This window comes from Ambystoma mexicanum, chromosome 6q (assembly GCF_040938575.1).
Source record: "Ambystoma mexicanum isolate Mex_15411 chromosome 6q, UKY_AmexF1_1, whole genome shotgun sequence".
In the NCBI taxonomy this organism is placed as follows: domain Eukaryota; kingdom Metazoa; phylum Chordata; class Amphibia; order Caudata; family Ambystomatidae; genus Ambystoma; species Ambystoma mexicanum.
The window spans coordinates 779,182,364-779,194,925 of record NC_090937.1 but is presented as its reverse complement, the minus strand read 5'-3'; the positions used below and the strand labels follow the sequence as shown (position 1 = coordinate 779,194,925).

At 44.4% G+C, this 12,562-nt stretch overlaps 1 protein-coding gene across 1 annotated transcript in view; it reads left to right on the top strand.

The window, feature by feature from the left end:
* The window catches only part of LOC138516302 (lecithin retinol acyltransferase-like), a 367,954-nt gene that overhangs the window by 31,637 nt on the left and 323,755 nt on the right, over positions 1 to 12,562 (top strand). The gene's annotated exons all lie outside the window — the stretch shown is intronic.

The following is a 12,562-nucleotide window of genomic DNA, read 5'->3' as shown; positions in this document are numbered from 1 at the left end:
TTTAACGATAATTGTATATACCTATACAAATTATACACTATCAAACACATTTTTTAAACTTCTACTGGCACTGGAATTTGTACGCTGTGTGTAATACTTTTTTACTATATGAATATGCATTCTAAATTATCAAAATGATATCTACATTGCCATTTGATAACTTCTTTCATAATTTGGGGTGCGTCCTGTTTTGCCCACCTATACACCTAAGAAACTAAAGACAATTTTCTTAAACTTACCACACAAAATTTAATGACTGCATAGACTGGATAACTTTTCTGAAAATGTCACAATGCATACAGAAGATATTTACACATTTAACAAACTAACCCTTTTTGCACAATATGTTTTTTGTATCTACAAACTACTGTTTACTTGTTTCATATGTAAACAATCATGCCTTTCTACACTCCCTCACGCTCAACATAATGTACATGGAACCATGTATTTAACCTAGCACTTATAGGGAATACTTGTACATATTAAAATATACAGTGTTTTACGCAATAAAACAGAAGTAGAAGATTGCAGAATGCTGTTTTGTCTTCCAGTTGATATATTCTTCAGAATATCACCTCTACATTTATTTCATACTGTATTTAAAGTACATCCTAGTAGCAATCCATCTCCTACTTTAGATAAAAAACACTTATTACCCTATTCTTCCATTTCAAAATGTTATTTTGCATGTTTCTATTCACAAAGAATATTACACATATATTTTATAACTTTTGGTATAACAACATTAAGTAAGCATTATAAAACCCTGTGGCAATCTAGCTTGATGTGTGATTATAGAGTCATTACAAGCAAGCCAATCTACTTCTGTATGCACCCATGTTGTGAAATGTCCACATTAAATAGATGCCCATTCATGTAAAATATTAGCACACATTTAAAAAAAGAATTTACTAACAGAAACTTGACTATTTACAAAATGCATTATTGACGTGTTAATTTTCCTGCCATCTACACTACAGCTTTGGCACATAATCAGTACACACTTATTAAAAACTAGAGTGTGCAGTGTTGATTGTACATTAGAGCCACAGTCACAGCAGTGCATGTCTTGGAATGCTTTAGTTACAAGATCAGAAAAATTCACACATTTCTGATCAGGTATATGCACATACACAAATCTTTCAGAGAGCTCTGGAGTAGGATATCCTTTCTTGCATTGTGGACACATATGATTCCACTCATAACAAATTCCTACATACCTATCTACACTAACAGTTTCCTTCACTAATAACTCAAAAACAGTTATTAAAAATTCTTGACTATCTTCCTGTGTATTTTGAGAAAATTGTTGATTTCCACTTGCAACAGCTACTACATTCGGATTGACATTGCTGATTATAAGCTGTGCCGTTTTCATCTAGAGAAACTTTAAGAAACAAAAGTTCTACACATAGCTGCTTCTCTGCTGTGGAACCTGTTACATCAATTAAGTCATTTGAAACAACATACACAAAGCTGCCTTACAATAGCATTCAGCTCCTGTTTCATTACTAAATCTGCGATGAGAGTATGTTATAGTTGAACAACTCTCTAACTCTGTTAGAGTCTGTTATTTCTTTGTCGTACAAGGACTAATTTCATTTGAATGTGCTTTCACTGACTCCTTATGTTTCCTGCATGAGTTCTTCGCAGGTACAGGTATAAGGTTCAGGTGAGGAGCATACAGTACACGCAACCTATTGTATTCTTCAATGTTAGAAATGTCAGCTGTCACTTTTCTTTCATCAAAGTTTATTAAAAATAAACCTATATTTTTTACACGTGACAAAGCTACTTATGACATTCCTTCTTAAACAGTGTATATGACCAATGTCAATAAGTGTTGCTTCTAAAGTCAACCCTTGTGATTTATGAATAGTTATTGCATAAGCAGAGGCACAATGGAAACTGTGCTCTTTCACAAAGGTATCCTTTTAAAAGCATGAAACATGCAGAGGTGAGAGAAATCAAATGAGTTCCTTCTACACAATCAAACCTAACTTCAACATGTTCAATATGTGTACTGTGAGGTAAAGTGTGAAATGCAACCACTCTTCCCGTGGCTCCATTGACTAGACCAACTCCTACATTCAACTTCCTCTTCAACATTACTCGTGCATTGAAGCACAGTTTTAAAACTCCTCCCAGACCTGCTGTTTTAGAAATAGAATTCTCTAGTTCACCTAATCAAGGTTTTGATCTCTTATCCAACTCTAAAGGCATAGCATGACCATCTAAAACATCACACATTTTATCTCCACAATATTTTGCTTCTCTGACAGTAGTGTTGTACGAGTCAACATGACATCAGACTGACTGCAATCTGCATGAAACATTTTAGAACTCAGTCTTCCTTTTAAGTCTGCTTTCACATTTTCCTCAAGAACACCCATACGAAACCTATTAAACATTTCTGCATACTGTAAGTCTGCAGATTGCCTCATATTAATCGTAAGGTCTTCGAATTTAAAACAATTCCAAAGGTTAAAATTACCAATACTTCCTATACTTTTTTGAGTATCCTTAGTTTTCAGCATTCTGAAAACTGATTGACCTTTCACAGGAGTTAATTGTAACAAGTCTCCAAAAACAAGTACATGTTCACCTCCAAACAAAACATTGTAGTCAGTCTTCAAATCCTCTTGCATTCACAAGTGAAGTAAAGCTAGGATCAAGTTAGACACCATACTTTCTACATCTACAATCAAGGTATTTACTTCTCTAAGAACTTTTCCTACTTCTTGTGCTGCACTTGATACAAGTTTTTGATACTGTAGTTTGTTGTCATGCTCCACTGGTAGCATCAACAGGCGATGTAAAGTAACACCTCCTACATTAAATGCTGCTAAACCTGTTGGAGCGGTTCCAATGCATGACAAAGAAGAATCCTTTTCTTTTTTGATCACAGCTCTTATTGCATGAATTAAAAAAGGTTTACCTCTTCCTGCTTCTCCACTAACATACCACAATACATGTTTGTATTGCACACAAGAACATTCATGCTTGTCATGCAGGAAACCATATAAGAACCTATCTTTAATTTTATAATAAACTTCTTTTTGCTCTACATTAAGCTTACTTACAATTTCATCACTTCAATTCACATCTGCAACTTTACTTTGTTGCACTGCACTTTCTACTTCCTCCATGGCAAGCTCAACATCATTTTGAATAATTGGCTCACCAAGCACATTTTGACTTCCTACTGCAGAATCTTGACTTCCCTCAGGAGTCTCTTTTGCCAATTCAGCTCCCAAAAATTCTTCTTGACGTAGTTCTTTCTCCAGTAACTCCAAGTACTGCTCACATTTTTGATATTTCATTAAGCTTTTTTGTTAGCAAAAAAAGATTTTTCAAAAGTGTTAAAACTTCCAAGCAAATCACTCTATGCACGCCATGTGAAGAACAACTGCAAATGACAAGAATAAACTAATTCTTTTTTCTCTGCAGTTTGGCAACACCGTTTCATGTGGTTAATGACACTTGCCTTCTCATGTATCACTAGACAACCACTACATCCATCTAATTTAAACAGTCCACTGTTTGCTTCAATATTTCGATATGAGTAGCATTGTGCTACTTCATATAAACAAAGATCCTCCAACATTTCAGACCGATTAAGATAATATCAACATCTCTGTACTGTCAGGTACTGCTTCAGATAACTGCTCAATTTCACTCAAAGGCTTCAATATCGGATTTCTAGTACTAGCTGGTCCAAGACTTAACCAACATACATTAATGCTATGTCCATACAGAGGTAAAATAGTGAGCCGATCTTCATCTTCGTAGCTACCATACTCTCTATCTGAAAGTATCTTCAAACCAAAGCTTAGAAGTTTCTAAGACTTTTATATGCTGATAGATCTGTCCATACTTCAGCTGCATTGTTCTATTCAGCTTTTGTCATGTGTGCTGTTACATAATGAGCAAAAACTGCTGTACATCAATATTTGCATTCCATAGCTGAGCAATGACAGGATTGTAATCATTAATGAATTGGCATTCCTTTTTTCTTTTTAAAAGATGTGTATTTCTTAGTGACTTACCCATAAAATGGTGTCGAACAGATGACATTAAACTATTCACTAGACCAACTGGTGTCACAGGCCTAGGAAAGCCACATCCGCACTGAGTGTAGTACTTGCCTTTACTTTTGTATTTTCTCTAACAGTACTTTCCACGTGAGTGTTTCTGAAATCTTTCCACCTTGTTCCGTAGATCAGCATTCACGTGCTGAGCTGGAATGGAACAAGGAGCATATTTCTCAATGAATTCCATCCTAGAGCCATCACTTTCCTTTCCAAACTGAAGAGCATCTTTAATCCACAACAACATATGGATATGTGGAGCCAGACGTGCCTTGTAATCTTTTCTCCAAATTAAATTTTCCATAGTACCTAATGGACCATTTTCTTTATTACATATAAAGTGTAACATGGCTAAAAATGTGTGATGAAAAAAACGCGATACACTTACAGGATCCATAGAGCACAATTCTCCTGGTGTCATGTGTTCTATATTTTCTTTCTGTACACTAGTTTCACAAATTCACTCTACAAGATCATTCCAACCATACTCAGTGCAACTCAAAGTCACAAATCAAGTTGGAGATCCCAAGTTTCTGATCATGCATCCAACCTCATAGTGTCTCCTATACCAATATATCCCGGGAGGATAGCTCAGCGGCAGCGTGCGCGTCTTGGAAGCAAGACGACACGGAGCAACAACAGGTTCGATCCCCGGGTCCGCGCTTAGAAACCTTTGGGTGTTTAAGCGCGTTATAAATACGTAACTAAGAAAAAAAAAAAACCACACAATTACGCAACTAAGAAAAACAAAAAAAAAAAAAAGACAATTCCTGTAACAGCGCCTCGATGCCTGCGGGCTGTGTGAGCGCTTTATAAATGTGAAATAAATAAATAAATAAATAAATATTCTTTAGTTCCTCTCAATGTAGCAAGAATATTTGTAAGTTTACCCTCTGCAACTTCATTTTTTTCTTACACCTGTCTCAACATCTCATATGCAGAAAGATTTTTAAATCTAGTTCCGGTCTGAAGTGTATGAGTAACAGCATAACATAAGGTTGAAAATTCACTTTCATACAGTAAGTGGAAAATATATTCAACATTGGTGCGGAATCGTGAATCCTCAGAATACATTCTTGTGCAGCGATATTCTGAAGCAGAGATTCACACCTTCCGAACATCCAATCTCCCTCGTGTACCAGTTGGAAAAAGCATTTGGAACCAACAGACTTCTAATGTCTTTTCCCAGATACTGATTGGTTCATCTTTCGTTGCTTTCATTTGATACAATTCTAAGCTGTCGCCCATGACTTCACGTGAGTGGAAAGGATGAATAATGTAATGTTCATACAAACTATTCCCTTCTGCAACAGATAGACACTGAAACTGACCGTCACTGCTTTTTTTTGTTGAATCAACATCAAGCAAAGACAAGTCTGGTACAGTCAGACAGCCTTTGTATAAATCATTGTGCTCCAATAGAAACACCAACGCGTTTTTCACTTTTCCAATAACTGTTGCCAAATGCTCTTATCTTTAGTGGCAACACTATTTACTAAAACAAACAAAAAATCTGGAATGACATGCTTCATTCCTAGAGTATTAACATTTTCCTCCAAGTGCAGAGGTAAATGCATAACTTTGCCTCTCACACCTTGCACTTATACGGGGTGATTCATGGAATCATTGTGCGCCAAAATGTGTGGCACAAGCATGAAAAAAGCAGCGTACACATGAGAAATGCACGCAAGCGACTGTTTCCCGATTCATGGAATGCACTGCGGCTGGTTTACCTGGGACCTGCGCTGAATCCGCACATGGTGCCCACGTCATTGCGACATCCCAAACGTTGTGCGCAAGTCGCCCAGTGAAGGCGCACAACGTCCAGCGCACACACCTAAAAAGGGGGCGGAACACGCAGAATGGGGAACAACATGCAAAAATGTGGGCGTCACGGGGGAAGAACAGCAGCAAAACCCTTGCAATACCCACACACGCGCTAACAACATGTATACATGGAATTGAACAGGGCAAACCCGCGCACGCCAAAAGACGCACAAAGCCGGAAACACGTCCACCACGCAAAAGCAGGCAGAAGCGCCCCCGCGCAGCATAAAAGTGCACGCAAACAACAAACAAGCATATACAGCTACGATGAACGTGCCATTTCTCGCAGCAGTGATCGTGGGATACCGTAGGAGGAGGAGGATAGCGAGGCCCCGCATTTCTTTACCCAGGACCAGCCTTTTTGGGATGCCTGATGACCAGGTCTATGGCAGGTATAGGTTTCCACCTCATATCATCCTAGACCTGTTCACTGAGTGGGAGGATGCCCTCACATCACCCACCTTGTGATCCCAAGCACTGGGCCCCTTGGAAAGGCTGCTCAATGTCCTGCACTTTTTGGCCACTGGGTCATTTCAGCAGACAACTGCCATAGATGGGGCATCTCACAGGCCATGCAGTCACGCTGCCTACACCAGGTCTTGGCAATCATGACTGCACGCCCCTCAGTCCGCAGGCATATATACATGCCCAGAACACCCACAGAAAGGCAGGCCATGGTCCAGGACATTTACAGGGTGGCACACTTCCCCAACCTGCTTGGTGCCATTGATTGCACCCCTGTGGCCCTACGTCCACCGAGGGCCACTGAGCACATCTATCGCAACTGCAAGCACTGGCATTCCATGAACATGCAGGTTGTATGCGATGCCAAGGGAATCATCATCTCTGTCTATGCAAACTATCCTGGGTCCACCCATGACAGTTTCATATTCAGAATGTCAGCGCTACACCGGGACCTGGAAGCTGAGAGGCATGTCAACACATGGCTCATTGGTGAGTACAAATGCCTGTGCACATGCATGAATGTCACACACAGACAAATACACAAACCCAACTAATGACAACCATTATCACCTCCCCAGGGGACAATGCCAACCCTCTGAGCACCTACATGATGACGCCAATATGGAACCCCACCACACCACCCCAGGTAAGATACAACGCAGCCCATATTCCAACCAGTGGCATAGTGGAGTGTACATTCGGCTTGCTCAAGTCACGTTTCCGCTCTGGTGGGCAGCTACTATGTGCGCCCACAGTAGTGTGCAGGATCATTGTAGCAGCATGTGTCCTGCACAACGTTACAACCCGGCGGGACATACCGGTGGACATGGTGGTGCCCCCACATCCCCAACCACATGCACACCCGCTGTGCATGGGAGGGGAAAGGGCACGTGGCGAGGCAGCACGTTCTCAGCTTGTGGCTATATTTTTCACCTAAACTCCCCCTCCTGCGGAGTGCACACAGGCCTGTCACATATCAGGTGACAATCGTTGATGACAAAGGGACAGTCACTGTCACAACCTTAACACCCTGAGAATGTGTCCTTGGAATAGCAGCATTGTGTGCATCCCTAGCCACTTAAACAAACACAATCCTGTGTGACCAAAAGGCACACATGCAAGCTACAGATACCACCCCCATGCAAAACAGCACATCCAAATGCTGCTATGTCACCTAAACCTCCCTCAACCCCATGTCACCCATCCGACACACCATGCCATGGCATGCAATGTGAAAACTTTAATAAAAAATCAACACACATGACACAACTGTCACAAATTGCACTGTCACAAACAGGCCACAGACAATCCCCTCAGACACAGACTCTGAAGAAAAGAGTGACCAAAAATATCCAGCCTATACTAAAAGGATGTAAATGCATGCCACCAAAGGTGTGAACTCCAAAAGCTCAAACCTTTGGTGGCATGCATTTCAGGGAATCCCAAAAAAGAAAAGAAAATGCGGGTGCTCCGGGGGTGTCCCCGCAACACCCCGCTCAGTACACAACACAGTACAGTGAGTGGTGTTAACGGCCTGGAAACCCCTGCAGCTGGATAAAAAAACAAAGCAAAAAAATGAGCCAGCGGCGCCAGTTCACGATCATGAAATTCAAAGTGGACTTGTGCAGCAGGGACAAAGCATGTCTCAGAAGGCAAGTAGTGTGTGCGTGGGGGGATGTTGGGGTGGTGTTGGGGGTAGGGTGTGTTGTGTGTGTTGTGGGGGGGTGTTTGCAAGGCCATTCAATGCATGTTAGCATGGGAAATTCATGAACCTTCAGTTTTGTGTACATTTTCTATGTGAACTACTCCGTTGTGGACACATCTGCAACAGAAACATATTGCCGATCCTGTGACACATCATAAGCAAAACCAACACAGGACTATCAATTTACCAGCATAACATATCATGAACACAGGACCCAACAGTGACAATGTCAGACAGTGACGAATCACCATAGCATAAGTGCCTCAATGTGACATTGCCACCACACGTCTCCCTTCCATCATGAGAGTGGCTTTGACAGCTAAAGGGGGCATGGGACTGCATACAGCATAAAGTGCATCAACAATGTATACAGTCAAGGCAATACATGAATAAGCAACATTAAATAATGACAGTCACCAATATTCTCACCAAAATGCAGTCCAACCATGCACTGGAGAAACCATCATGAATCCCCACTAGGGGTGTATACACAAGTTGGACTTAAGACTGCCCACAGATATGACGGAAGCCCAATGCCTCTGTGTAAGTTATTGTCACACAGTGCCATCCTTGCGAGCCTATGGAAAGGGGAAGCAGGAGTGGCATATGTGTCTGGACCGCAAGCCACAAACACAAACATGAGACAAGCCTGTATGGGCCCAGCTGGAACACACAGTGGATGCCATCGGATGCCACAAAGCACCACACTGTAACATGAATGCACAATAGACAAAAAAAATTAAAACAATAAAAATGGCCATAGTCTACCCGGGGGGGAGGGGGATGTAGGAGGGGGGAGGTGCAGGGTGCACCTCAACACCCACATGTGTTGATGTTGAGATTGAAAAAAAAATCCTCCATGGGCTCATGGTCCGGAAGGCCTGACCTGAGTGAGAGATTCATCGTCATTGTCAGCCTCTGGTTGTACATCAGGAGGTGCGCGTGGTACAGGTGCCTGACCACGCATAGCCCCAGCAAGCCCCTCCACTGCAGAAAGCATGCAGGCCTGGTAAGCCGGGTTCTGCAGGAATATGGCATGGAGGTCCCCATGCAGCACCTCACGTGAGACACAGAGTTCCGCCTGCAAGGACTCACGTGTACCACAGAGTTCTGCCTGCGAGGCCTCATGTGACAGACGGACCTCCTCCCGGCTCGCATGGAGTTCAGCCGAGATGGTGTGTTCCAGCTGCTCCATCCTCTGTTCTGCCCGTGTCCCCTGGCTCATAATGAGTGCAGCCAGAGTAGTTCTGAGGGAGGTGTTATCTTCCCTCAGGACTTCCCTGTCGGCCTGTGCCTCAGCAGCAATAGCTGTGCGCAGAGCCACCAGTTCAGCCCGTCGGGCCCTGTTGGAGGCCGCCCAGTGAGCGGCATGTGGACTGCGTTGCCTGCTACTGGAGCTCCACCTGCCTATCAGGGGGGAGAATAAAATCGGCCACATGTTCCATGCCTTCAGCCAACATCTCAATTGCTTCCCCCTGTTGCTGTGCAATGGCATACATGGCATTCTCCCACCTAGTGTTCCCCGGTGGCACACAGCCACCGCATTGCTGGACACCACACCTGTTGGGCCCCAGGAAACGTGGTCTTTGCTGTGCTGGCACTGCCTATGGCTGCAGGACTGCATTCCTCTGTCGATCTGCTGCCCCAGGAACAGGAGCAACTGGTGTGAGGCGTGACCCTGCACCCGTAACTATCACAGGCAGACATTCCAACACTGACTGATCCCTTGAGGGGTCTACCCCCACTGCAGGTGTGGCAGACAGAACAGCGTCACTGTTGATGGCATGGATTGATGAGCAACCGATTCAACATCAGAGTCAAAGAGATCCTCAGAGTCGTACCCAGAGGCAGCCCTGGACAGGATGGCATGGGGCACCAATGGATGTTTGTGGCCTACCACACCACGGCCATCACTGGTGCATGGTTGTTGACCTGAACCCTCCACGCTGTCTGCCATCTCCTCCTCCTCTGCTTCCGGTGCCTCATCACCTGTAACAAAATTTTAAAAAACACATGAGCACACATGTCAGCAGCACATACCACACACATAGACATCACAATATTGACAGCCAACACATGAAGCCGCCATGTCACACACGACACAAACTCCGGCATGCATGCAGTAGCAATGAAATGGAAGGGGACCCTGAAAGCAGACATGGATGCGTGTCAAATGTGAAGCCCACACATCTACTGCATGTTGCATATCACCTGCATCACATACAACCTTATGGCAGGCATAGATTTTAGCCGAATATTACAGATGGCAACAAAGAGATGGCACGTAGCATAGCCATGGCAGAATTCCCAAATAGCCACAGCAGTAAGTTAAATAGAACTGTCCATGAGACATGTAAAATGCATGTCACCATGCACCACAAGAAAATAAATATTTAAAAAGTACACGTGTCACAGGATGCAACAACGCAAGTGCATTGAAATACAGTGAAGTGAGGCACATGGATATATACATGCCAGGTCACTTTGACATCACACAAGTGAATAGACATTTAGAAGGGTGAAACATGGCTCAGAAGTGTGTGGGTGCAATGCAGTACATGTGTACGGCCTCAACTATCAACATAAACAAAAATGTAGAGATGTCAATCTCGTGACATGACGGCACTGTAAGGGAAAGTGCAGTCATCATGTGTAAAGTGTTGGCACTGGGTTGTAGGGATACAGTGAACCAACCCCCTGGGAATGGCAGGGAGGCAGTGCATGGCTCTGAATGGCTCTGAATGGCTGACCAGAGTACTGTGTAGTTGCAGACAGTGTTGGCGGGTGTCAATTGCTTCATCTCAGTCAACTGAGACTACAGCAGATCAGAGTGGGACAGAAAGCAGGACACAGCAGGAACCATCAGAAGTACACCCATATACACAGAAGCCACAACACCAGTTGCCTAGAGGCAGGGTGGCTGTAACAGAGGGAGGCCTGTGCACGACACAGACAAGGACACCCTAAACATGTGCATGATGAGGAAGTGACCCTAAGTGAGCATGAAATGGATGACCAAATACCATGAGAGGGATAAAGTACTGGAGATGTAATACAATGGGTAGTCTGCCATGGACCCATAGGGGCTTGCAGGGAATGCAATGGTCCATAAATGAACACTCATGTCCACTCTGAGCCTGTGCCATCTGCACGGTCCAAGTGAGACACCCAGCATCAAGGACAAAGGATGTACCCCACAGTACAGGTTTGACAGGGTTGCAGAGGGAAGTGTGCATGTACACAGGAAAAGGGAACAGGCCATTGCAGTAGTCAAATATGGAAATCACCAGTACCATGGAGACAGTGAGCTGCAGGGTGGTGGAGAGGCAAGGATGCATGCCCGTGAGGAGGAGCAGCTTGTAGGGTGACCTCACACAGCCGTCAGTCATGTGACGACACAGGCCGAGTGTTGGGTGGAACAACACCACAGGCTATACGCAAATGTCAGTGAGCTTGAACATGGACAGAAGAGGGTGCCAAGTGACTTGCATGTAAGTAGGGTGCATGTGTGGTGATGAGGATTGCCCCCGTGTGCAGCACATGGCCTTCATGCAGACTGCATCACAACAAGCACGCATCAGTCAAGCATTGCATGTGTCACACATGGCACTCATGAATACATAGCCTTAACTGGCAGTCAATCACAACACATCACACAAGAAAAACACACATGGACTGGACACACACGCATCAACACTCACCAGATGTTGCATCACATTCCGGCATCTCTCCCACTCCCTGGATTAGTCCATGATGGATGAACTCTGCAGCGATTTCCTCGTGCGGAGTGAGTTCATACTCCCACTGCCAGTCACCAGAGTCAAGGTGTAATTAGAGGCCCCCTTTTGTTTTGCACAGCGTTGGAGGTCAGTCCAACGCTTGTGGCAATCATGAGCTGTGCGCCTCTCAAATCCCATGGCACTTATACTTTCCACAATGCACTGCCAGTGGACCTGACGCTGGGCAGGCATAGTATGGCAACCTGGCCCCACCAGCATATTGCGGTCGTGTGCCGACATGTAGCCCACAAAGAAGTCCAGTTCCTCTTTATTGAAAGACTTCTTCCACGACGTGCCAGAGGCCTGAGCCGTGTCTGGGGTCCCAGCCTCTTGCGCAGAAACACACTTCCTCCTCTTGGCTGGTTGTGCAGACCCTGAGTGGCTAACGCCGCTCTGGTCAGTAGGGGCAGTGGTGCTGGTAGACTGGCCAATGCGAGTAGTCAATGGCATGAGGACGGAAGACCTGAATTGAGTCATTGGCTGCTGGGTGCTGTTGCCAGGACCCTGCGGCACAACTGCCTCAATGCCAAGGGCTGTGACCAACACAGTCCTGGCTGGCAGACTCACAGCCGGGGTGATGTTGGCTGCATCTGCCCCTGCAACTCCCACCACCTGGCCGCTCGGGACAGCAGATGCCACCACTGCCCCAGATACATGTGCCTTGGTCACAGCAACCTGAGACACACATGGCTTGG